General features: G+C 52.0%; 1 long non-coding RNA gene across 2 annotated transcripts; it reads right to left on the reverse strand.

Moving 5' to 3' along the window:
- Window positions 1-282: 282 nt before the first annotated feature.
- Window positions 283-2,743, reverse strand: LOC120105755. 2 transcript variants are annotated; one of them, XR_005508068.1, is made up of 4 exons: window positions 2,522-2,743; window positions 2,162-2,353; window positions 1,741-1,868; window positions 283-681 (listed from the first exon to the last, which is right to left on the reverse strand). It is a non-coding gene; the product is annotated as an uncharacterized LOC120105755 (long non-coding RNA). The 2 variants fall into 2 exon arrangements; XR_005508067.1 differs by having other exon boundaries at window positions 283-803.
- Between the last annotated feature and the right edge of the window lie 19,026 nt (window positions 2,744-21,769).

Below are 21,769 nucleotides of genomic sequence, written 5' to 3' on the forward strand. Positions count from 1 at the left end.
TTTGCAGTAATTAAGAAAATTAGTTGAAAAAAAGATTGCTTGCCCCTTTTTGTTTCCTTTAGGCTTTAATTTTTGTTTCCTTTAGGATTTAATCTGTTTCCTTTAGCAAAGTATATCACATCTAAACAATATGCATGGTTACCAACATAGATATAGGACTGCCTGCATCTTAAACTTTCTTCTGAACTTTCATGTTCTTTTTGTTCACTTTTTCTTGGCATACCAAAAGCACTAGAATAAATTAGCTCTAGCATGCAACAGAATGTTAAACATGTGCAGACATTAGACATTGCAAATGTTTGGAAGTGATAATCTGCAGAGTTGAGCTAATAACTGCAGCTTAAATAAAAGGAGAACATCATTGCAGCAAAGTGCAAAAGAGTACACATATGACACAAGGTTTGAAACCTTTTACATATATCTGTAATTCTGTATAGGAATTTTCATAAGTCAAACCATGTAGCAACATCATAGTCTGAGAGATAATAATAAGAATGGCCACGAAGCAGTAGTGCCTCCAAATTATCTTCATCTTGTTTAAGTATGTATCCAGTCGCTGAAATAGTGAAATAGCACTTGAGTAGTCTTTCAATGTTAACAACAATTTCACCTTGAAAATTTTTGCCTGCAAAGGACACGCTTCACTGAAGTAAGGTTGCAGCTTATTGGTACAATCTCTATCTAATTTAACAAGCAAAGACAAACATCAGTAATCCATAAATGGTACCCGTAAGCATCCTGGAGAAAAGACAAGGACAATTTTGTCAATATAATCCAAAGCTTTTGAAAATCATGAAAGGCATCTGAGATACATGAGAGGTTAGTGAAGCAACAAATGTAAATCATAAGATTTAGAGGCACAGAAAGTGCTGAAACAACAATATGCAGTAGAGACCCATGGAACACAGTTTAGTTTGTTTTATGAGCAGAAGCAACTCACATAATATGATAGAAGAAAGAAATGTAGTGGACCAGTAATATACAGAACCTACCCCAGTGACACTAGCACATAGCATGTAATCCACACCAGAATCTTAGAAACAAAGTGACCAAACATAACAAGTTAAACTGATTTGACCGAGGGACACAAATGGCATAACAAACAAACAGCATAACAAGCCTAAATTACAATAGTATAACCACAATGAATCAAGAAAACAACAAAGATAAAAATAAAAACAACAAGACACAACAATAACTAAGGCGACACTTATCCATAAAATTGAGATGGTCTCTGTTAATGCAATAAGGAGCAATCCTTCAACAACATCTATGCATGGAAGAGGTCCAAAAGACAGAGAAAAAGGAAAGATTTCACAGAGGGAATTACTACTATAATATTATCTGCAAGACACAAAGAATAAACCAGAGGCCAAACTTAAGAACTTTCTCAGGGGAAGCCAAATTTAACAACAACCAACAACCAACCTCCACAAATACAAGTTTCAAAGACCACGCATGTTGAAGAAAAATCGACCAGCAACCACAAGGCGGTATGGAATTTCATTGATCTCTGCTCTCAAGGAATAAACAAAGCAGTACTTCAAATCAAACAACAGATAATGTTCTCACATAGTTGATAGGTCAGCTAAAGGATTTAGTGCTATCCTTGGGGTAGCAGTATGCTCAAGAAAATACCGTATGACACTTAAATAATATCAAATGGAAATTAAAACCCTGTCTTGTGCTCATGCTACCAAATCTCAGAAAATTCCAAACAGCGCCAGGCAAAAAGCACACCTTTTACCAAATTAGTATTACAGTGCAGATTCACAAACATGAGGTAGATGATAATCTTATTTAAGATCCAAGTAAATGGAATTGCTTTCGGCAATGAGAGAGATCCAGCTAATTCCAGGAGCTTCCACCTGAAAGCCAGCAAATATATTTATTAATTTAATAAAAAGAAGTCGATGAATAGGATCAGCATTTTTTTAAAAAAAACAGTATCTTGGTCATTTTATCAAGTTGTCAAAAAAAAAAAAAAAAGCAAATAGTCAATCTTCTTAAATCCTTCCTGAATGCTACTACGTTGGAGGTTGAAATCAAATGTATGGATTTTAAACCCGGGTAAGAAAATAAGTAACATTGCAATATTGCATATAAAAAGAGAGAAAGAAAATCGAAGATTTAACTCCGGAAAATGGATGGATGAAATCACCTCTCCTATCCAAGAAACGGTTCTCAACTCTATTTTCTGGGCCGATCCACCGTCCGATCTAACGATCCTAGGGTTCCAAGCTCTCACTCCACCGAAGAAAGAAGCCGGAATCGGAGAACACCGAGGACCAGAAGAGCAACAACTTCACAAAGAAGGAAAAAAAGTAACGAAGCTCTCACTTCATCGGAAGAACTGCTGATCCAAAAGAAAATCTTCAGAACCTTGTGAATAAAAATCTAAATCAAGTGAGAAATCCTTGCAAAACTTGCTTAACCTAGATCGATTGAAACCAAAAACAAAAGAAAAGGAAAATAAAAAATTGGGGCAGTAGCGAAATTATGAGAACATTTAAATACTAACCACGGCGATCTTCCCCTCCTCCTAACCGCGGTGATCTTCGTCTTCCCCTCTTCTCAGACTCGGGGCGATCTTCTTCCCCTCCTCCTAACCGCGGCGATTTTCCCCTCCTCTCGGACTCGCGTGCTCGGTGCTTCCAACTCCAAGCCCTCGCACAACACGGCCGCATGGCTGCACAGTGCACGGGGAATAGAAAAGGGTTAGGGACCTAGGGTTTGTGAGAACTCCTAGTGATTATAAACCACCTGATCTTAGATGAACCGCAGCAGCCCAATTACAATCTAAACGGATTAAACGGGTTAAACGGGTCAAGACATTTAAAACCCGTATCCGACCCAATTAATAAACAGGTTAAATGGGTCAACCTGTTTACGACCCGAACCTGTTTAGGCCAAATCCGAACCTGTTTATGGCGGGTCGAACACGGGTCGGGTTGGCGGGTCGGGTCATATTTTGCCACCCCTAGGTGGAGTCGATCCCGGCACATCAAGAAACATTCTGGCACATTCTAGCACTTATGGCATGGATGAACAGTACTTGGGTAGACCCAAGTGAAAGTTGAGTCGACCCCATCCTCAAGCCTCAAGAAAACAAGTCTCTAGAATCCCTGAGAGGGTCGACCCTAACTGAACTTGAGTAGACCCCACCTTGAGTCGACCCAACCTTGAGTCGACCCAACCTTGAGTCGACCCAAAAAGAGTTGAGTCGACCCAAGTGAAGGAAGGCTGAAATACAAGGTTCTGTATTTTCTGAGAGGGCCGACCCAAGAAAAGCTTGAGCTGACCCAAGTCTGATGAACAGTGGTTTGGGTCGACCCAAGAAAAGTTTGGATCGACCCAAGCACGGGCAGAAGCATAACGGCTAGTTGTGCAGAAGTGCTTTTTGGACTCCCAACGGCTATAAACGGCTAGTTTCTTCAATCCAATGGTTAGGAAGGACTATTTGGAGGTTGGAGAAGTATTTAAGAGGGAGTATTCATCAGAGGAAGCAAGCTTTGGAAAATACATCAAGTGCATTCAAGAGAAAACCCTAGCAAGGCAAACTTCATTCAATTGCTTCATTCAAAGAGCCAAAAGAAAGTGGTTGAGCAAATTCCAAGAGACATTAAGAGCTCCACCAACCCTTAAAGAGTGAAGCAATCTTGACAAAGAAGAGAAGAGCCTTATTAAAGGGATAACTATATTCTAAACTCTTCTTTGTAGCTCATAATTGTTTTATTTGCTCTTTTAGGAGCTTTCATTCTTTACTTATTACTCTTGTTGTAAGGTTTGTTGGTAAGCCCGTAAAACCAACATTGTTAGGTTGTTGGTAAGCCCGTAAAACTAACGTAGGTTGTTGGTAAGCCCGTAAAACCAACATAGGTTGTTGGTAAGCCCATAAAACCAACGTAGGTTGTTGGTAAGCCCGTAAAACCAACGTAGGTTGTTGGTGATCCCGAAAAACCAAAGTGTAAAGATTTTTGGATTATGAGCCCGGAAAACAATCCAACTGTAATCCGCGGGATTATAGTGAATTTCCTAGGGGTCGCTTGGGGAGTGAATGTAGGTGCTTAGGAGAGCACCGAACCACTATATTTCTTGTGTGTTTGCATTGTGTATTATCTTACTTTACTACAATTACTTACTCATCAATTAACTCGATTAAGGAATCAAAAAGTTAGAAAAATCAATTCACCCCCCCCTCTTGGCTTGTCACCTTGGGCAACATAGGACTATAACCGAGTCTTGAATTAATGTCAAGTGTGCAATCCTTGTGCTCATAGATGCATGACAAGTGTCCACTTAATCAATTGATTAATTTCTAATCACATTAGGACTTCTAATCTCATTAGAAGAATTAATTGATTTGGGAGCATGCATCCTACGACGCCATGTAGACTTTAAAGTCCGCATAGTGTGAACACAACTTAGGTCATATTCATCCTACGACGACATGTGGTCTTTAAAATCCGCACAAATCCTAGTTTAATCAAATTGACCCAATCATAAACCAAAATCAATTTGGGTTCGACCCAATTTGATTTAGCTCATTAAATCAACCTAATTGCAATCTAGTTGTAATCAATTCCACTTAATTCTTCTTCCATTAACTTACTAACACTTAGTGGGTTAATTCAATCACCAAACATATTGATGATTTATTTCTATTGTGATTTCAAATCATAATTATGATAATCTGACTAATTAAATCATCTATATGTGTGACCCCGTAGGTTCTATTCTGACTAGTAGTGAGACATATTGAGATCGCTATCTCAATATCACTGAAATACTTTCAGTGGACTGAAACGATTTCAGTTCTACTCTCAGGGTTCACTGATCACCAAGTGAATGCCTTCGAGTAGCAGTATGTGGTGGCAACCTAGCAGAATGAAATGTCTGAATCTCTAGGTGCAGTTAGCGTATGATACAGTCCTTCTATCATTGAGTCTGACATGACGGAGGTTATAGATATCTCGTCGAACCTCATCATCCGTCATATGTCAAATTTATACAACTATCAGTTCGAAATATGGAAAACTCTTTTTTCAAAATACCTAGCCAGAAATTTATCGAACTCAATCTCATAAATCACATAGGATCACTCCTAATCTATCAAGGTCGATCAATCCCATCTAGATGCAACCCTATTCCAAAATGAACCTACTGTAGCCAATCCGCACTATAAGGATCCGAATGGTTAGGGCCCAAGTTCACATGCTCGTCAACTTACAGCAACCTCACAGTGAATAGCTGAGGCATCGCAGGTCAAAAGACTAGTCATACAACTGCAGCATAAGTAGTCACTGACAAGTGGATAGACATTCATGTGACTACTATCTTTGGTCACGCTCAGTACCTTGTTCTTTAATAAGTACTTGCATAATCACTCCAGTGTCTCTATACCGTGGACTCGAGACTCGTCCATCTGACTAAATGATCTATACACTAATCTCAGCGGATCGATCATCGTCCCTCGTGATGGATCCATCAATCAGGAGCATTTAGAAATTAATCCCTAATGACACATGCCTCAAATTTTCAACTTCTTGAGAAATGTGTCATCATCTATTAATTTTTTGGACGATTCATGGACACATACAAACATGAATGAAAAACAAATTGCCCAATCTTATTTATTAATAAGTGTCAAATTACACATTTATGCCCCAGATTACAAATATGAGTCAGCCACGTTGGCTTCTAGGGCATACTTCTAACACATTGATCCTTGAAGAGCAAGGGCGGGATTACGGCCTCACGACACATGCCCATCTGGAGGGAGTGCCGATCGGGTGTGAACTCGCAGAGGTGGCATAAGAGGGCCCCCCACTTGTTGCAGGCCTTGGACTGCTGTGGCTATCGTTCGGATTTGTTGCACCAACGCATCGAATTGTTCAGGTTGAATCTACAGAACTTGAACAGCCGGAGGCATCGATGGTGGATTCTGGATCGAGCGGCCAGGGCTTAGTGCGCGATGTCTAGAGGCATTAGAAGCCCCTCTGCTCCTTAGTCTCATTATCACGACTCGGGCCCTTCCTCTAGCGCCAACTGTTATTGCTGGAAATCAGACCCAAGGGTGATCGCGAACCAGGAGGAGGAGCTTCTGGCGTAGGCGGTGGCGAATGGCTATCTTCGGCAGACTTGTAAGAAGCCCAGGCCGGGGGATCTGGCGAAGGCCCTCCTATGCTTAAGTCAGAGAGGATTTGAAGATATTTTAATGGATAAATCTTTTTGTTGAGGGGAAAAGTCCCTCTCTCCCTAGAGTTTCCTCCTCTTTATGGAAAGGGGTGTGGCGATTATTCACAATCGGATGTGATTGCGCAAATCTTGGGTTAAATAAATTACCTTAGATGGCACGAAATTTCAGGCTAGCTGGCAACCAGTTGAGATTGCGAGGATTCAAATTTGACAGCTGTTGTGGCGGAGATTGTGGGATTTGATCCCGAATATGGAGGATTTGGTGATCCCTTCTTTATGCAGACGCTCTGATTTGGAGACCGACTTGACTTTCGGTGGAGTTGGGGTCGGTCTCAGCTCCTGACTAGGGCTTCCTTGGCCTCGAGGTTAGTCAAGCTTTACTGAGCCGAGACGGAGATCATGCCCGCCGGACCATGCCCGCCGAGACCATGCTTATCGAGATCACGTTCGCCGAGACCGTACTTATCGAGATCACGTTCGCCGGGGCTAGGTTTACTGTCGGATTTGGGTGTTTTAACCCTATGTGTTGGGTGATCCACTCCCCCCCATCAAGTACAATCCTTATAAATATAAATAAGAGTTAATAGTAAATAATTAATAAAATATTAATTCTATTAAATCGATATATACTGCTAATGTCGCAAATTATATCGAAGAATTTAAATATAGAATGGTTGTTATGATAGACCTTTGTAGTCTTAGCCTCTCTATTGAAGTCTTAACATTTTCATGTGTTTTGGATCTAGAGTGAAAAAAAAATAAAATAAATATATTATCAATTATTTTTAATATTCATAATAAATTGTCAATCTTACCAAAAATGTCATGTATTTTGCTTTATTGATGTTTGGATATATCAGAATCTTGCTGCAATCTATGGTAGATAAGCCAGCATCTATTTAATTATAAATATTTTTTTATAATTAAGTTTAAACGTTGTGAGAAATGGACTATAAAATACACATTCACGTCCTGAGTTACGTCCCGCGAAAGGAGGAAAAATATTATTTAAAAGTCCAACCCAAACTCCCTGCACCAGCAGTTCCTTAATAGACAAAAGGCTTCCTCAAATAGCCCCATAATCAGACATATATAGTCAGGATGCCAGCCCATGAGTATATTCTTCTTAGAGGCATTTTCTAAAACAGTTGAAGAGCAACTTCGACCCTACTGCAGTGGCCCTACGTAAGGAGCAACCTAGTATCAGGGAACTCACGGCAGCCACAGAAGTCCCGCTTCAGGGCATGGGCGTGGAAATTGGGTTTTATTTGTATGGAAATCCTAATTAATTCTCATTAAGTATTTTTATGGAAAATACTTAATAAGAATTCTAGTCATATATTTTTTTATTCTTATTTTTCTATAATATTTTTTTAATTTTTTCTGAATTTTGGAAATGTTCTAACCTTTTCCCTCCTTTCTATTTAATATAGATACGATAAGTTTTAGTTGGCCCTGTGACTTTAAGAAAAATGTGTTGGTATATTTTAGACCTAACAGGTTGTTTTTGGAGGGCTGAAAGCATTTCCTGAAGCCCTGTTTGAGAGTGATTAAATATCAATAGGGGAACCTCCTAATAAGAAAGTTGCTTCTTGGAAAATTTCGCTGCCAAGCCTTTTCTTACTTTTTGGGCAAGAATCCATCTTAGTTTAAGAATTCACCCAATTAGAACATCCATTCAGAATCTGAAACCATTACCAACGAAAAAGAAGGTGTTAGAAAGGGGCTTAATAACCCCTGTTCACCTTCCTATCCTCCTTTTTCTGTTTCTGAAGTTAAGTGCAACCGAATTTCGGATTGCACGAACATCCCCCCCCCCCCCCCCCCCCGAGAGGGGCAGGGGGTAACATTTCTTAAATGGAAGGAGAGGGGGTTCGTGGGAGGGAAAACCATCCCCCAACCATAAATCCCTCAAGTTCCTGAACCTCAGAGGGCCGCTAAGGACATCGGTACCGAGACAAAGGTTTGGATTCCATATCCTAAGAAAGGAGACGGGGTTCGGAGGAGGGAAACCATCAATAAGCACTTCTGGCTGATATACGAGTATTTGCTAAAAAACCTAAAATAGCCTTTTAATCCTCCCAAAAATTGAAAAATTTCTACTTCACAAAAACTCCAATTTAGAGCTTCTCCCCAAAAATACTTTCTAAAACCCATCAGGAAGCTATTTGCATGATCAAAAAAACCCTTGACCAAAAATAGTTATAGCATTTATTCTAATATTTAGATTAAAAGAAAATATATAAATTATAGATCAACGATACTTTACACTATATTATATTAATATGAAAATAATGTTATAATATGATACCATTATAATATTATACTAAAATAATAATATTATAATCATGTATTATAACAATATTATACTATGTAATAATATATTGATGTATAATAATAATAATTATAATACTTTATGTCAGAATATTGCAATATAATTATTAACAATAGATAATGTTGCTGGGGGTTCAAACCGAGAACGATTGGCACAGCGGTGTGAACGGGGTTCCCTTGGAATTGCTTCGGTTGCGCTCCACCTTCCGCCGGAAAACCTGCAAGCAAGCCTCGCACCACCACCGGGGTAGTGGGGGCCCTCCGACGATCAAGTTAGGGAAGATCGAAGGAGAAGGAGAGGTAGCAGGTAAGATGATACTCTGGAAAATCTTGCTTACCCTCCCCCTTCTCCCCCAGCCGCATATATACCAGGCTGGGGGGTTCTTTTGGGGATTGGTCATCGTGTGGCGCGATGGGGTTGCCACTGACATGGCCGTTACAGGGCGTCGTGGGGCAGCGCTGGGTACGGCTATGGCAGGGCGTAGTGGAGTTCCGCTTTGTACGGCTGTTACAGGGGATCGTGAAACAGCGTCAGATACGGCCGTTGCAGGGAGTAGTGGAGCAGGGGGCCGCGGCGTGCCTCAGAGGAACAGTCTGTTGTTGTCAGAGATTGCCGACTCGGGGTCGGATTGCTGGATCAAGGGGCAGCCGACTCGGGGTCGGGCTGCGGAGCCGAAGATATCCGACCCGAGGTCGGATTGCTGGATCAAGGGGCGGCCGACTCGGGGTCGGGCTGCGGAGCCGAAGATATCCGACCCGAGGTCGGATTGCTGGATCAAGGGGCAGCCGTAGTCTTTCCGGGCGCGCGTGCTGGTCACGTGGGGCATGGTGGCTAAGTTCCCCCGTAACAGTAGCCCCCCACTTCCGAGCCTGGAACCAGGAGGGGAACGGGTGAAAGGAGTGATGCTTCGAGATTGCCGCCATCCCTCGGAAAGGCGCGCGCGCTTCGAGCTCCCCACCTTCTTTACGGCGTATGGCGGTTGTCGCTGATCTGGCGGTCTGCAGATTTCGGCGGACATCCTTCCTTAATGGCGTCGATTCGCCTTTGGGGCGCGAACGAACCTTCGGCAGCCAGGCGTCCTCTGGCGCCACCGAGGCGTCACCCGCCTTTCCGCCTATTTAACCGGGGGCCCTCCCCCGTCCGCCTTTCTCTTCACAGGCATCCTCGAGTTTCTCCCTTGTGCTGCTGCCGTTGCCGTCGGACTATTCGTTCGCTCCTCCTTTGGCGCTCTCGGAGCCGTTCTTCCTTCCCTTCCGGTGAGTTGCCCCACTCTGCAATTTAGGGCCCTCCGTACTTTCTCCTTTCGTATTAGTGTACCCCAGTCGTTCCGGTCCCTTCTCCCCTCTTGACCCCGTCCTGACCGTAGATTCACTGGCCGTTAGGGATGGACGAAGTAAGAGCAGACCGCATTCAGTCGGAGCTGGTCCCCGAAGACCTAGATAGGTTCGTGGCCCGGTACCACCTTTCCGAAACCTGCAACGTTACGCTCCCGGGGCCTGAGGAGAGGATGTCCCATCCTCCTCCAGGGAAGGTCGCCATCAATGAGGACATCCTTCGGGCTGGGTTCCGCCTTCCCCTCTCGGACTTAGTCATGCAGGTGCTTCGAGGTTTAAGAGTGGCGCCGACGCAACTGGTGCCGAACTCATGGCGTACCCTGACGGCCTTCCAGGCTCTCTGCCGCATGCACGAGGTTCCCGCCACCCTGAACGTCTTTTGGGAATGCTATGGCCTGAACGGCCACCCCCGGGACAGAGGGTGGTGGTGCTTTGCGGCGCGGCGAGGGTGCGGCCTCGTCAAGGAGGCTCCTTCCTCCATTCATGGCTGGAAGGAGCGCTTCTTTTTCATCGACGTAGATCCCTCTTGGGGAATCGGGACAACCTGGGAGACGCCGATGAAGTCCCCGATCGGCCTATCGAGGTTGTCGAGGGAGGAGTCCGATGGCGTCGCCGTCTTGAGGAGGTTGGTTGCCGAGGGCCGGCTCCCCCCGGTGGCTAGCCTCATTTCCGAGGATGCCTTGGTGAACGTCGGTCTGAGCTCGGTCCCCGCCGACCGTGAGCCCGCCACCACTTCTTCTTTTTTAGCTCTTTTCTCCTCTTTCCTTTCTTCTTTCCATCGGTTTTTTAGTTTCTAACCATCTCGTCCTTTTTGCAGAAATCGACGACGTCATGCAGTCGGACAAGGCAATGGCTGTTAGTAGGGCGTCCCTACTGGAAGCGGTCCGGAGGAAGAAACGGACTCCTCCGAGCGGGGTCCCACCGGCGAAGAAGCCCCGCCAGCAGGCGGCTCCGACGCCGACAGACGGGTCCGGGCCCACCGATCAGGGGGACGCCGCGGGCTCGGACCGACAGTTGACGCCGTATCAGCCCTCCGGTGATGAGACTATCGTTTTTCCGGAGGTGTCATCCGAGCGCGCCCGGGGCGGCCGGGTCGGACGCAGTCGGTCCCCAGCCCGATCTTCGACTCGGTCGGCTTCGGATGATACGAGAAGGGGGGGCGCGCCGAGGCCCCGGCCGAGCGGGACCCTGTCGATCTCTGGCGCGGCCCCTGCCCCGCGCACGGTTGGCATGACTCTCTCCCAAGCGATGGGTAAGGGTAAGGCTGCAGAACCACCGTCCGGCTCCGGGGCGAAGTCGGGGTCGGCCTTCACTTTCGCCGGCGCCCGAAACCTCGTCGAGACGGTGCTGCTGGAGAGGGACCGTAGGCAGGTCCGGCAGATGAGCATCCCTGAAGTCGGAGCTGCCAGCTGCGTCTGTCTCATGTCGGTGAGTGTTCTTTTGGTCGCTTTCGTCGTTTATAGGCTCTGTTGATCCCCGTCTGACGCTCTCATTTTTTCTATCTCTTAGCTCGCCCAGTACATGATCCGCCTGGAGGAGAGCCACGAGGAACAGGCGAGGCTTCTGGCGAGGACCGAGAGCCGACTGAAAGCTGTAGAGGAGGGAGGCCAGGCTGCGGTGGGGAGGACGACCAGGGACCTCGAAACGAGGCTCCAGGTGGCCGAAGAGCGGGCACTCGGCTTCGCCGTCCTCGAGAGGCAACTGTTGGATGCTCAGGGGCAACTCAAGGTTGCCTCGGGTCTCGAAAGCGAGATCAGGAAGGCGGAGGAGCGGGCCGAAAAGCAGTCCCGGAAGGCTGCCGACTTCCGAGAGAGGTGGGAGAAGGCCCAGCAGTCGGCCGACAACGCCCGCAACCGAACCCGATCTCTTGAAGCCAAGCTGGCCGAATTGGAGTCGGCCTTGGAGGGGACTCGTGCGAGCAATCAGGAGCTTCATTCGCGCCTGGAGGAGGCTGAGGCTGCTCGCGTCGCTGCCGAGGCGAGGCACATGGAGGCTCGGGCCGATCTGCTGAGGGTCTCCTCCGAGGCGGACGACCGGATTGTGGCGAAGGTCATGGAAGCGAAAGCTCAGATTACGGAGCGAGCGGAGGCTGCGCTGGCCGAGAAGAGCGCGGAGATCGGGCGTCAGGCGGTACAGGCCTATCGTCAGTCCGCCGAGTTCATCCGCGACATGTCGGACGCGGGGTCCGACTCCTTTGCCTTAGGCTTCGATGAAGGCCTGGCAAGGGTGTCCGCTAAATACCCCGGAATTGACTTGAGTGGGGTCTCCCTCCTCGACTCCCCTCCGATGCCATTGCCTGCCGATTCTCCAACCGTCTCCCCACCCTTCGTGGACGTGCTCGCCGTTCCCGACTCAGGGGTTCCTCCAAATTGACCCTCTGTACTTTTCTTTGTTCTTTTCTTTGTATGTTGGCGTTTTGCCATGTTGTATGGGTCTCGGCCCTGATGCAACGAAAGTTAATGCAAACAGAGTGTTTCCTCATTTCACTTTCGTCCCTCCTCTTCTTAACTCTTGGTAGCGTCTCGCCGACTCCTGACTCTTGAAGTTCGGGTTAGGCCTCAGAAAATTCTTCCGGCGCTAGGCCAGGCATCCGAGGGTTAGGCCTCAGGAAATTCTTCCGGCGCTAGGCCAGGCATCCGAGGATTAGGCCTCAGGAAATTCTTCCGGCGCTAGGCCAGGCATCCGAGGGTTAGGCCTCAGGAAATTCTTCCGACGCTAGGCCAGGCATCCGAGGGTTAGGCCTCAGAAAATTCTTCCGGCTCTAGGCCAGGCATCCGAGGGTTAGGCCTCAGGAAATTCTTCCGGCGCTAGGCCAGGCATCCGAGGGTTAGGCCTCAGGAAATTCTTCCGGCGCTAGGCCAGGCATCCGAGGTTGGGCCTCAGGAAATTCTTCCGCTGGTCGGCCAAGGCTGGCGCAAGCCGAGGCGACCGGTCGGGGTTTCAGGCTAGTCTGCTCCCGGGATGATCATCGGGTTAGCCTGGCATCCGAGGGCCGAGCCTCGGGGAATTCCGCTTGTTGGTCGGCCAAGGCTGGCGCAAGCCGAGGCGACCGGTCGGGGCTTCAGGCTAGTCTGCTCCCGGGATGATCATCGGGTTAGCCTGGCATTCGAGGGCCGAGCCTCGGGGAATTCCGCTCGTTGGTCGGCCAAGGCTGGCGCAAGCCGAGGCGACCGGTCGGGGCTTCAGGCTAGTCTGCTCCCGGGATGATCATCGGGTTAGCCTGGCATCCGAGGGCCGAGCCTCGGGGAATTCCGCTCGTTGGTCGGCCAAGGCTGGCGCAAGCCGAGGCGACCGGTCGGGGCTTCAGGCTAGTCTGCTCCCGGGATGATCATCGGGTTAGCCTGGCATCCGAGGGCCGAGCCTCGGGGAATTCCGCTCGTTGGTCAGCCAAGGTTGGCGCAAGCCGAGGCGACCGGTCGGGGCTTCAGGCTAGTCTGCTCCCGGGATGATCATCGGGTTAGCCTGGCATCTGAGGGCCGAGCCTCGGGGAATTCTGCTCGTTGGTCGGCCAAGGCTGGCGCAAGCCGAGGTGACCGGTCGGGGCTTCAGGCTAGTCTGCTCCCGGGATGATCATCGGGTTAGCCTGGCATCCGAGGGCCGAGCCTCGGAGAATTCCGCTCGTTGGTCGGCCAAGGCTGGCGCAAGCCGAGGCGACCGGTCGGGGCTTCAGGCTAGTCTGCTCCCGGGATGATCATCGGGTTAGCCTGGCATCCGAGGGCCGAGCCTCGAAGAATTCCGCTCGTTGGTCGGCCAAGGCTGGCGCAAGCCGAGGCGACCGGTCGGGGCTTCAGGCTAGTCTGCTCCCGGGATGATCATCGGGTTAGCCTGGCATCCGAGGGCCGAGCCTCGGAGAATTCCGCTCGTTGGTCGGCCAAGGCTGGCGCAAGCCGAGGCGACCGGTCAGGGCTTCAGGCTAGTCTACTCCCGGGATGATCATCGGGTTAGCCTGGCATCCGAGGGCCGAGCCTCGGAGAATTCCGCTCGTTGGTCGGCCAAGGCTGGCGCAAGCCGAGGCGACCGGTCGGGGCTTCAGGCTAGTCTGCTCCCGGGATGATCATCGGGTTAGCCTGGCATCCGAGGGCCGAGCCTCGGGGAATTTCGCTCGTTGGCCACGCGCCTGTCACTTGCCGCTCGACGGGGTTTCTCCGTGGCCAGCTGCGATCGTGTTTGTCCCCCTCTCGAAGCGTCGCCTGGGGAACACTAGAAGGCCATTAAATGCTAATTGAGGCGTTACCTGGGAAATCGGACCGGCCAGTTGCTGCTTGCGAGGAGTGCCAGTTAAGCGGCCGCGATACGCGCGTTCTTCGAGGCGGATGCGGCCTGGGCTCGTGCGGAGATACGTGGGCCGCGGGATACACGCCGTCCGGAGTGTCCTGCACGAAGAATGCAATTAAGGAGAATGATGCCTAGGAGATCGTGGGGGGATAAACCTCGAGAGCCGGAACGGCTCCGGATTTGATGTGCCCGCATTTATTGGAGCCACCCGCATCGGAACGACCGGGGGGCCACAGTTTGGCTATAAATATAAGCGCAGGTGCGGTGGAGCCTGCCAGGCCGGAGCTGTTCAGGTTGCCATGGATCGTGGACCTCCTCTCCGGCGCGTGGCTGGGAAATCCCAGCCGGAGGAACGGGAGGCGCGCCCCTCGCGACTTCCACCAACTAGCCGTTTCATCTGGGATCAACGGGAGGATTCTCCCCGGTGGAACTCCGCTCTAGGCGTTTCATCCGGAATCACGCCTCCTCGCGCTCTTCTCCCTTATATTCCTTTCCTCCCCTTCTTCTGGGGAGGACCGGAATATCCCTTGGAGGTGGCGTTCCTCTAGAAGCAGTGTGAACCTCTTCTTCGTCCGTGCCGGCTCTTCGTCTTTTGCGTGAGGCGTCGATGGCGCCTCCGGGGGCAAGCACCCACGGCCAGTGGGATTGGAGCTGCTTCGGGCGGAGGGTTCGGGATCCCAGATCTTCAGCTCCACGGAGTCCCCACCTCTTCCTTAGTTTCTTTACTCCCCAATCCCCCTCTGGGAATTCTTTGTAATCACACGAACACGCCGTTGTAACCAGGAATTATTGAAATGAAAAGAACTATATATTTTTTGAGCTGTCTTTCTGGCTTTGTCTTTCTACTGGTAATATACCCGCAGGTTAGCGGAATTCCAGCTCCTTGGAATTTCTCGACCATCTAGTGCCTCCAACTGGTAGGAGCCAGGTCGGTTTACCCAGCGAACCCTATACGGGCCTTCCCAATTTGGCGCCAGCTTCCCACCTTCCGCGGGCTGAGATGCTTTGGCCCGCCTTAGCACCAGATCTCCGATTCTGAAAAGTTTTGGTCGGACCTTGGAGTTATAATACCGGGCCACCCTCCGCTGATACATCGCCATCCGGACCTGCGCCATTTCCCTCGCTTCTTCCAAGAGGTCCAGGTTCCCTCGGAGCTGCTCCGAATTGGCCTCGGGTCGGTGCGCGGCCACCCGGGGCGAGGGGAGTCCGAGCTCCACGGGGACGACCGCTTCCGTGCCATAGGTTAGGCCGAAAGGCGTCTCCCCGGTAGGGGTCCGATGCGTGGTCCGATACGCCCAAAGGACGTTCTCGAGTTCTTCGACCCAAGCTTGCCTCGTCCGACCGATTCGCGCCTTAATTCCTTGGAGGATTGTCCGATTTGTCACTTCGGCCTCACCGTTGGTTTGGGGATGCGACACAGATGTGAACCGATGCTCGATCCCGAACTCCTCGCAGAAGTCACGGAAATGCTTGTTGTCGAACTGTCGACCATTATCCGAGATGAGGACCCGGGGTACCCCAAATCGGACAATGATGTTTTTCTTTACGAACTTCCGGACTTGCGCCTCCGTGATAGTGGCCAGCGGCTCTGCCTCCACCCACTTGGTGAAGTAGTCGATTGCAACAATCAAGAATTTTCGCTGGGCGGAAGCGACGGGGAACGGTCCGAGGATATCCATTCCCCACTGTGAGAAGGGCCAGGGTGCGGTGATTGGTGCCAAGGGGACAGAAGGGACTCTCTGGACGTTGGCGTGGCGCTGGCAGGCGTCGCATTTCCGTACGTGATCCTTTGAGTCCTCCAACAAGGTAGGCCAATAATAGCCTTGCCTCATGATCTTGTGCGCCAAGGACCTAGCCCCCGAGTGCGATCCGCAGACGCCCTCGTGGACTTCGCCGAGGATGTAGGCCGCCTCCAAGGGGCGGAGGCACCTTAAGAGGGGGGCGGTGAACGAGGTCCGATACAGCCTCCCTTCATAGAGTACGTAGTGGGCGGACTTCCTGACAAGTCGCCGAGCTTGATCTTCGTCTTCAGGGAGGATCCCTTCGGCGAGGTAGGCGACGAGCGGGTCCATCCAAGACGGCTCCGGGTCAATCGCCATCACCGCCCCAGCCTCGCCGATGCTCGGGGCATCCAGGGTCTCCAGGTAGATTGCCCTTGACAGGTTGCGCGCCTCTGCGCCCACCAAGCGGGACAACCTGTCGGCCCTGGCATTTTCGCTTCTGGGGACCTGCTGGAGGTCGACGCTGCCGAGGTCGGGAATGAGTGCTTGCACCTTCCGGACGTAGTTCTACATGGTCGGGCTCCGGGCCTCGAACTCCCCACGGACCTGCCCGACCACCAGCTGGGAGTCGGTGAAGACCTTCAAACGCCGGATGCCGAGCTCCCCGGCGAGTTTGAGTCCCGCGACTAGGGCCTCGTACTCCGCCTCGTTGTTGGTCACTGGAAACCCATACCTCAAGGCATACTCGGCTATCACTCCATCAGGACTGGTAAGGACCAGCCCAGCCCCTCCACCCTCGGGGTTCGACGACCCATCGATGTGAAGCGTCCAGGTCGGGAGGTCGAGGCTGGGCGTTTCCGGCGGTCTAGGTTCCGCCACCTGCACCGTGCACTCAGCGAGGAAGTCCGCAAGCACCTGGGCCTTGATGGCGGGCCGAGGCTGGTAGCGGATGTCGAACTCACCGAGTTCTATTGCCCACTTCACCAGCCGTCCCGCATTTTCGAGGTTGCTGAGGATCTGTCGTAGTGGTTGATCAGTTAAGAGGGTGACAGAATGGGCCTGGAAATAGGGGCGGAGCCTCCTGGTCGCGGTCAGCAGCGCGAAGGCGATCTTTTCAGCCTTCGTATACCGCGCCTCGGCATCCCGTAGGACCCGGCTGATGTAGTACATGGGCTTCTGGAGCTTTGCCTCTTCCCGAACCAGCACCGCACTGACCGCGGTTGGGGAGACCGCCAGATAGAGGTAGAGCATCTCCCCTTCTTGCGGCTTGGACAGCAGGGGAGGAGACGCCAGGTATTCCTTGAGCTGGTCGAATGCTGCTTGACATTCGGCCGTTCAGAGGAAGTCTTTCGGGCGTTTTAACACCTTGAAGAATGGTTGGCAGCGTTCGGCCGATTTTGCCACAAATCGTCCGAGCGCGGCGACCCTTCCAGCGAGCTCCTGAACCTCCTTCACTTTGGTCGGAGGGGACATACCTTGGATGGCCTTTATTTTGTCCGGGTTGGCTTCGATACCCCGCTGGTTGACAATGAAACCGAGGAACCTCCCGGCCGAAGCGCCAAAGGCGCACTTTGCTGGGTTCAGCTTCATGCGAAACTTCCGCAAGGTGGTGAAAGTCTCCTCCAGATCCATGATGTGCTGGTCTGCCTGGCGGCTCTTCACCAGCATATCGTCCACGTACACCTCCATATTCCGGCCAATTTGCTCTTTGAAGATTTTGTTGACGAGGCGCTGGTAAGTGGCGCCAGCATTCTTCAGACCGAAGGGCATTACCTTGTAGCAGTACAGCCCCCGGTCTGTTATAAAGGCAGTTTTCTCCTCGTCCTGTGGGGCCATCTTTATCTGGTTGTAACCGGAGAAGGCGTCCATGAAAGACAGCAGCTGATGTCCGGAAGTCGCGTCGACCAGTTGGTCCATCCGCGGAAGCGGAAAGCTATCCTTGGGGCACGCCTTGTTCAGGTCGGTATAGTCGACGCACATCCTCCACTTCCCGCTCGCCTTCCGGACAAGTACGACATTTGCCAGCCAATCGGGGTAACTCACCTCCCTTATGAATCCTGCCTCCAAGAGTTTGTCTACCTCCTGGTCGATCACCCGGATCCGATCCGGGGCACAGTGTCTCTTCTTCTGCTTCACTGGCCGGTGGGTCGGGTCGACGTTGAGGGCGTGAGAGATGACCTCCGGGTCGATCCCAGGTACATCGGCCGCCGACCAGGCAAATACATCGGCATTGGCTCGGAGGAATTCCACCAACCGGGCCCGAGCTCCCGGGTCGAGATTGGCGCCGACCCGGACCGCCCGGTCCCGGCGGCCTTCCTCGAGGGGAACTTCGACCACACCCTCGGCCGGCTCCCCCTGCCGCAAGGCCACCTCGTCTCTGGCATCAAGAGACTTGATGCTTAGGGCTTCTGCGAGCTTCTTCCCTTTGAGGGTCGCTAAGAAACATTGCCGTGCGGTCGGTTGGTCACCTCGGACCTCCCCGATCCCAACCGTCGTGGGGAACCGCATGAGCAAGTGGTACGTGGAGACCACCGCACGAAGGGCGTTCAGCCCGGGTCGTCCGAGGATAGCGTTGTAAGCCGAGGGAACACGGACGACCAAGAATCCGAGTCGCACCGTGGCTTCTGCGGGTGCGACGCCCGCAGTCACAGGCAGCTCAACGACACCTTCCACCGGGACAGCGTCACCGGTGAATCCTACGAGGGGGGTGGACATTTTGTGCAACAATTGTCCGGACAAGCCCAGCTTTTGGAAGGCCTCATAAAACAAGATATCAGCTGAGCTTCCACTATCCACAAGAACACGCCTTACATCATAGTTTGCCATGGTGAGGGAGATTACCATGGCGTCATCGTGGGGGGTCTGAACCCCCTTTACATCCTCATCACAAAAAGTGATTACGTTGCCGACCCTCTGCCTCTTTGCGACGGCCGCCCCCGACGCCTCCGTCGAGCCCCCTGCGTTCCTCACGGGTCGGCGGCAGCCCCCAGTGATAGTGTGGATCACGCCCGCAACGGGTCGATTCTGCTCCCGAGGCCCCGGAGGAGCCGGGTCGGCCGGACGCGGGTCTGCGGGGGGACGTCGGTCGCTCACATATCGACCGAGACGCCCCCGGCGGATGAGAGCCTCGATCTCGTCCCGAAGCTGGAAGCAGTCTTCCGTGTCGTGGCCGTGGTCTCGGTGGTACTCACAGTACGCCCGGGAGGACCTCTTCCCAGGGATCTTCCGCATCTGTCTCGGGGCCGGGAGGTCCTCCCGCCCCTTGATCTCCATAAGGATCTTGGCCCGGGGAGTCAGGAGAGGGGTGTACTGGTTGAAACGTTGGGACGGAGAACGAGGGCGTGGGGCGCCGTGGTTCTTCGCCGGCGACGGGCTTCTGCGCCGACGCTGGGGCGTCGGGCTCCTCCTCTGGCGTGTCTCTTTCCGCCTTTTCTTTCCAAGGTTTGGAGGGATCTCGGCGGCCTCCTTGCTCCGGTGGGCGGCTGCCTCCTCGGCGTCCGCATACTGGTTCGCCCGGGACAACAGCTCTGGGAAGCTCCGCGGCAGGCGTTTGTCCAGGGAGAAGGTGAGTCTGCCCTTCCGGAAGCCACGCTTCAGGGCTGAAAGAGCTACCTCCTGACTCAGGCTCCGGACCTCCAGCGTAGCCCTGTTGAAGCGGGTAAGATAATCCCGCAGGCTTTCTCCCTCGTTTTGCCGGACATCAAAGAGGGAGTCAGAGACCAGTCGCCGCCGGCTACTGACGGCGAAATGAGTGACGAAGAGGCGAGTGAACTGGTCGAAGGACCGGATTGAGTCAGCCTCCAGCCCGGCGAACCATGCCCTCGCCGGGCCACGGAGGGTTGCCGGGAAAGCCTTGCAGAGAATGGGATCTGATGCTCCGTGGAGAAGCATAAGGATCCTGAAACTCTCGACGTGATCCCGCGGGTCCGCCGCCCCGTCATAGGGCTCGATCGCCGGCATTTTGAACCCCGGCGGATTTGGGGTCCGCAGGATCCTCGAGGCAAGCGCCAGCTGGGAGGAGATCTCTAAGTCGGCGAAGGGATCTTTGGAATGGCCCTTCAGGACCTGGAGTTGTCGGTGGAGATCGTCCACCCGCCGGTCCAGGGAGCGCGACCGGTGGGTGGGAGACAAGGAGTGGCGAGAGGGGGACCGACTGGAGCGCGGGTTCCTCGAGGATTGGGGGGTCTGGGAACGCGCCCGGGCCCGCCTCTCGGACCCCGCGCGGCTCCGGTGGGAAGGTCCCGGCAGAATGGAGCGTGCTCGAGAATCCTCCTCGCGCCGGCGCTCATCCCCATGGGAGAGGAAGGAGCGCGGGTTGAGGAGAACAGGCGAATGCTCAGGCCGCGGCGGCTCCTGAGCCCGCTGCGGCGCCCGGGAAATCGCACCCTGCAGATTCTGCACCGCCTCCGCGAGGGTGCGAACCTGCTGGGTTAGTTGGTCGAACTGGGCGGCTTCGACCGTCTGAACGGGCGGTGGGGAGGTGGAGTGTTGCCGAGAGTGTGTTGGAGATGCAGCGGCCTTCCGGCCAGAGGCGTGAGAGGCCCCGCGACCGGAAGCATTGGAAGCTCCACGACCACCTCGCCGTGCCATTACGATCGCTCTGAGATCCGGTCCCTTCCTCTAGCGCCAACTGTTGCTGGGGGTTCAAACCGAGAACGATTGGCACAGCGGTGTGAACGGGGTTCCCTTGGAATTGCTTCGGTTGCGCTCCACCTTCCGCCGGAAAACCTGCAAGCAAGCCTCGCACCACCACCGGGGTAGTGGGGGCCCTCCGACGATCAAGTTAGGGAAGATCGAAGGAGAAGGAGAGGTAGCAGGTAAGATGATACTCTGGAAAATCTTTCTTACCCTCCCCCTTCCCCCCCAGCCGCATATATACTAGGCTGGGGGGTTCTTTTGGGGATTGGTCATCGTGTGGCGCGATGGGGTTGCCACTGACATGGCCGTTACAGGGCGTCGTGGGGCAGCACTGGGTACGGCTATGGCAGGGCGTAGTGGAGTTCCGCTTTGTACGGCTGTTACAGGGGATCGTGAAACAGCGTCGGATACGGCCGTTGCAGGGAGTAGTGGAGCAGGGGGCCGCGGCGTGCCTCAGAGGAACAGTCTGTTGTTGTCAGAGATTGCCGACTCGGGGTCGGATTGCTGGATCAAGGGGCAGCCGACTCGGGGTCGGGCTGCGGAGCCGAAGATATCCGACCCGAGGTCGGATTGCTGGATCAAGGGGCGGCCGACTCGGGGTCGGGCTGCGGAGCTGAAGATATCCGACCCGAGGTCGGATTGCTGGATCAAGGGGCGGCCGACTCGGGGTCGGGCTGCGGAGCCGAAGATATCCGACTCGAGGTCGGATTGCTGGATCAAGGGGCAGCCGTAGTCTTCCCGGGCGCGCGTGCTGGTCACGTGGGGCATGGTGGCTAAGTTCCCCTGTAACAGATACATTATATTATATTGTATTATATTATATTATATTATATTATATTATATTATTGTTTGCACCATAACCTAACAACTTTTGGGATTGCCTAGATAGATGAGTTTGGATGGACTATCTTGTGATATCTACCAGGCTAAACGAAGGTCGTAAGTTATGGTCGAGGTGCGTTGAATGATGCAATGAGATATATGAGTTTGAAGTCAATAGAGTCCAATGATGTAAAAATTAGATCTTTGGCCTAATAGAAAAAGTTGTGATGTGTGGAAGAATTTAAATAGTTGTCATAAGATATAACTATTGGAACCACCAGAAGGACATGGAGGCCGAGCCTGGACAGTTATTGGCAATAAAAGTGGATGGTTATTTGGCCTTTTAAAATGTAGTGTATAAATACTAGAATGTAACTATGAAGAAAGTTCTTTGGTCAATCAAACTCATCACTACCTTTTCAAGGTTGACCTATGTCCTGAAGATG

Source organism: Phoenix dactylifera, unplaced genomic scaffold (genome assembly GCF_009389715.1).
Source record: "Phoenix dactylifera cultivar Barhee BC4 unplaced genomic scaffold, palm_55x_up_171113_PBpolish2nd_filt_p 000359F, whole genome shotgun sequence".
In the NCBI taxonomy this organism is placed as follows: domain Eukaryota; kingdom Viridiplantae; phylum Streptophyta; class Magnoliopsida; order Arecales; family Arecaceae; genus Phoenix; species Phoenix dactylifera.